Here is a 5,000-nt window from a genome sequence, read left to right on the forward strand (position 1 = left end):
GGGACTCGCACGGCAGGCAAGCCGCCCTGGGCTCACCCTCCCCGGCCGCAGCGAGGGACTGCCTCCCGGTCGACTGGATCGGGCCCCTGGAAGTCTGGAAAAAAGAATGGAACCTGACGCCTCCGAGGAGGGGGCGCCCAGGGAAGGAGGGAGATCCGGGTTGACCTGCTGACCGGACGGGAAAGAGGCCACCGGGCGTCCCCCCCCCCCTTAAAACCTAGGGGTTGACCTGGTGGCCGGAAAGCGAACCGGCCAGCAGGTGAACCCGTTCGATTCCACGGGTTGACCTGGTGCCCGGGAAGCGAACCGGCCAGCAGGTGAACCCGTTCGATTCCACGGGTTGACCTGGTGCCCGGGAAGCGAACCGGCCAGCAGGTGAACCCGTTCGATTCCACGGGTTGACCTGGTGCCCGGGAAGCGAACCGGCCAGCAGGTGAACCCGTTCGATTCCACGGGTTGACCTGGTGCCCGGAGGGGACTCTGAAAATTTTTCAGCCCTTTCGACTCGGGGTTGACCTGGTGGCCGAGAGGGGACTCGCACGGCAGGCAAGCCGCCCTGGGCTCACCCTCCCCGGCCGCAGCGAGGGACTGCCACCCGGCCGACTGGATCGGGCCCCTGGAAGTCTGGAAAAAAGAATGGAACCTGACGCCTCCGAGGAGGGGGCACCCAGGGAAGGAGGGAGATCCGGGTTGACCTGCTGACCGGACGGGAAAGAGGCCACCGGGCGTCCCCCCCCCCTTAAAACCTAGGGGTTGACCTGGTGGCCGGAAAGCGAACCGGCCAGCCGGTGAACCCGTCCGATTCCACGGGTTGACCTGGTGGCCGGGAAGCGAACCGGCCAGCAGGTGAACCCGTTCGATTCCACGGGTTGACCTGGTGCCCGGGAGGGGACTCTGAAAATTTTTCAGCCCTTTCGACTCGGGGTTGACCTGGTGGCCGAGAGGGGACTCGCACGGCAGGCAAGCCGCCCTGGGCTCACCCTCCCCGGCCGCAGCGAGGGACTGCCACCCGGCCGACTGGATCGGGCCCCTGGAAGTCTGGAAAAAAGAATGGAACCTGACGCCTCCGAGGAGGGGGCGCCCAGGGAAGGAGGGAGATCCGGGTTGACCTGGTGACCGGACGGGAAAGAGGCCACCGGGCGTCCCCCCCCTTAAAACCTAGGGGTTGACCTGGTGGCCGGAAAGCGAACCGGCCAGCCGGTGAACCCGTCCGATTCCACGGGTTGACCTGGTGGCCGGGAAGCGAACCGGCCAGCAGGTGAACCCGTTCGATTCCACGGGTTGACCTGGTGCCCGGGAGGGGACTCTGAAAATTTTTCAGCCCTTTCGACTCGCGGTTGACCTGGTGGCCGAGAGGGGACTCGCACGGCAGGCAAGCCGCCCTGGGCTGACCCTCCCCGGCCGCAGCGAGGGACTGCCTCCCGGCCGACAGGATCGGGCCCCTGGAAGTCTGGGGGGGGGGGGGAATCGCCCCACGCCTCCGAGGAGGGCTGCCGGGCGGGCCTGGCCCCGGAGCTCGAAAAAAAAAAAAAGGATCGGGCCCACTAGAGACATGGACCAGGCCGCCCTGGGCTCACCCTCCCCGGCCGCAGCGAGGGACTGCCTCCCGGCCGACTGGATCGGGCCCCTGGAAGTCTGGGGGGGGGGGGGAAATGGAACCTGACGCCTCCGAGGAGGGGACGCCCAGGGAAGGAGGGAGATCCGGGTTGACCTGGTGACCGGACGGGAAAGAGGCCACCGGGCGTGCCCCCGTTAAAACCCCTAGGGGTTGACCTGGTGGCCGGAAAGCAAACCGGCCACTGGGTAGGCCGGTCGGCAACCTAGGGGTTGACCTGGTGGCCGGGAAGCGAACCGGCCAGCAGGTGAACCCGTCCGATTCCACGGGTTGACCTGGTGCCCGGGAGGGGACTCTGAAAATTTTTCAGCCCTTTCGACTCGGGGTTGACCTGGTGGCCGAGAGGGGCCTCGCACGGCAGGCAAGCCGCCCTGGGCTCACCCTCCCCGGCCGCAGCGAGGGACTGCCCCTCCCCACCCCCCGGCTGACAGGATCGGGCGCACTGGAAGTCCGGGACAGTATTTTCCCCGACGCCGGGGAGGGCGGGGCGGAGGGGCTCTGGCGGCCAGCCCGGGCCCCGGAGCTCGAAAAGGAAAAAAGGACCGGGCCCGCGAGAGACGGGGGCCCTGCCGCAGGGGGGGGGGCAGTCCGACCGGGGCTCACCGTGCGGCAGGCCCGGGCGTCGGCAGGGGAAAGCGGGCGAGGAGGCGCGGGGCCGGGTGCCTACGGCCATACCGGACCGAACGCCCCCGATCCCGTCCGATCTCGGAAGGTAAACCGTCCCGGGCCTGGCTAGTACTTGGATGGGTGACCGCCTGGGAATCCCAGGTGCCGTAGGCAGCTTTTCCCCGGTCCGAGTCAGCTCTCTCTCCTTTTCTGGGGGGGAAGGAGAGGGGGGGACGGGCCCGGAAAGCCCCTCGTCGCTCCTGCCGAGTCGGAGGTCGCGGCCGCAGGTCACGGGTCTGGGCGCCTGGGGTCCGGCTCCCCACCCACCCGGCTTCCTCCGCGGAGGACCCCCCCCGGGGCCACCGAAGCCGCTGGGGGAGACGCCGGGCATGGGGCGGACTGGCCCGGACCCTCCCGCCGCCGGCCCGCAGGTCCGCCCCGAATCCCCCCCCGCGGCCACCCAGGCCAGGCCTGGCCAGGCGGGACGGACGGCGGGTGTCCAGCGCCCAGCGGCTTCCTCCAGCGGGGACCCACGGACCCCAAAGCCGCAGGGGGAGGCCCCGGGCCTGGGACGGACTCGCTCGGACCCCCTGCGCCCGGCCGCCGGCCCGCGGGACCGCCCCGAATCCCCCCGCGGCCACCCAGGCCAGGCCTGGCCAGGCGGGACGGACGGCGGGTGTCCAGCGCCCAGCGGCTTCCTCCAGCGGGGACCCACGGACCCCAAAGCCGCAGGGGGAGACCCCAGGCCCGGGACCGACTCGCTCGGACCCCCCGCCTCCCCTGCGCCCGGCCGCCGGCCCGCGGGACCGCCCCGAATCCCCCCGCGGCCACCCAGGCCAGGCCTGGCCAGGCGGGACGGACGGCGGGTGTCCAGCTCCCAGTGGCTTCCGCCAGCGGGGACCCACGGACCCCAAAGCCGCAGGGGGAGGCCCCGGGCCCGGGACGGACTCGCTCGGACCCCCCGCCTCCCCTGCGCCCGGCCCCCGGCCCGCGGGACCGCCCCCGAATCCCCCCCGCGGCCATCCAGGCCAGGCCTGGCCTGGCGGGCCGGTGTGCAGCTCCCCCGGGCTTCCTCCCCCGACGACCCGCGCCCCCCTGAGCCGCAGGCGGAGACCCCGGCCCCGGGGCGGACCGGCCCGGGCTCGCCCGAGCCCCCTGCGCCCGGCCCGCAGGACCGCCCCCCCCGAATCCCCCGGGAGAGGCCCGGCCTGCACGCCACTGACGACCCGCGGCCCCCAAAGTCGCAGGAGGCGCCCCCCCCCCCCCGGTTAGCCCCGTCTCGCTCCGCGCCCCCCGCCCCTCGCTGCCGGGACCGGGCGCCGCCCCAGAGTCAGCCGCAGCCGGCCGGCCTGAGAGCTGCCCTCCTGTGGACGACGGTGAGTTTACCTTGATACTAACCGGCCGTCAGCCAGGTCAACCCCATTGCTAGACTGGGGTGGACCTGGTGGCCGAGTGGGGACTTGGAACATTTGACAGCTGCTTCCCGGGGCTTGACCGGTTGTCCTGAACGCCCCCCCACCCCCACCCCCAGCCCCCGGCTCCTGCTCCCCTCTCCCCAGCCTCGGTGCTCCGCTCCCTGCCTCGGAGGCTGCCTCTCTGCGGCGCCTGCATCGCCTCCGAGGACGCGCACCCTCCGGAGGCTGGACGTAAACCCACCACTGCCGCCGACCCGGCTCTCCGAGGGACGACTGTGAGGCCCCCCACCCCACCCCACCCCCGGACCGCCCTGGGGACGACTGCTAAGCCTCCCCCACCGGACCGCCCGGGGGAAGACTGCGACGCCTCCCGCCAGGCCCCCACCCAGCCTGGGGGAAGACTGCTAAGCCTCCCCCCCACACACACACACACACACTGTCGGGGGATGACGATTAAGCCTCTCCCGGACTGCCCGGGGGAAGACTATTAAGCCTCCCCTGGAACCACTATTAAGCCTGCCCCCGGAGTCCTCGGGGGATGACTGCTAAGCCTCCCCCACCGGACCACCCGGGGCAAGACTGCTAAGCCTCCCTCCCACACACACACACACTGTCAGGGGAGGACTATTAAGCTTTCCCGCTGGAGCGCCCGGGGCGGACGACTGTTAAGCCTGCCCCCGGAGTCCTCGGGGGAGGACTATTAAGCTTTCCCCCCTGGAGCGCCCGGGGGGGGGGGGGGGGGGGACGACTATTAAGCCTGGCCCCCGGAGTCCTCGGGGGACGACTATTAAGCCTCCCCCGGACCTGCTCCCTCTCGACTATTAAGCCCCCCCTCTGCGGTCCTCAGCACCACTGCCGCGCTGCCCTGGGAGTGGGGTGACATCCGGTCCGGAAAGCAAACCGGCCACCAGGTCAACCCGTCGAATCCAATGGGTTGACCTGGTGGCCGGAAAGCAAACCGGTCGCCAGGTCAACCCGTCGAATCCAATGGGTTGACCTGGTGGCCGGAAAGCAAACCGGCCGCCAGGTCAACCCAGTAGATTCAGCGGGTTGACCTGGTGGCCGAACGGGGACTTTGAAAATTTGACAGCCGCTTCCCGGGGGTTGACCTGTTGTCCCGGTGGGGACTTTGAACATTTGACAGCCGCCTCCCAGGGCTTGACCTGTTGTCCCGGTGGGGACTTTGAACATTTGACAGCCGCCTCCCAGGGCTTGACCTGTTGTCCCGGGGGGGACTTTGAACATTTTACAGCCGCTTCCCGGGGCTTGACCTGGTGGCCGAGTGGGGACTTTGAACATTTGACAGCCGCTTCCCGGGGGTTGACCTGTTGTCCTGAACGCCCCCCACCTCCCCCCCCCCGGCT

The 5,000-nt window shown here is 70.4% G+C and overlaps 1 non-coding gene across 1 annotated transcript; it reads left to right on the forward strand.

The window, feature by feature from the left end:
* The first annotated feature begins 2,276 nt into the window (after positions 1–2,276).
* On the forward strand, positions 2,277–2,395 carry LOC135979953 (5S ribosomal RNA). The gene has a single exon (XR_010597189.1). It is a non-coding gene; the product is annotated as a 5S ribosomal RNA (ribosomal RNA).
* The last annotated feature ends 2,605 nt before the right edge of the window (positions 2,396–5,000 follow it).

This window comes from Chrysemys picta, unplaced genomic scaffold (genome assembly GCF_011386835.1).
Source record: "Chrysemys picta bellii isolate R12L10 unplaced genomic scaffold, ASM1138683v2 scaf1454, whole genome shotgun sequence".
NCBI classification, from domain to species: Eukaryota; Metazoa; Chordata; order Testudines; family Emydidae; genus Chrysemys; species Chrysemys picta.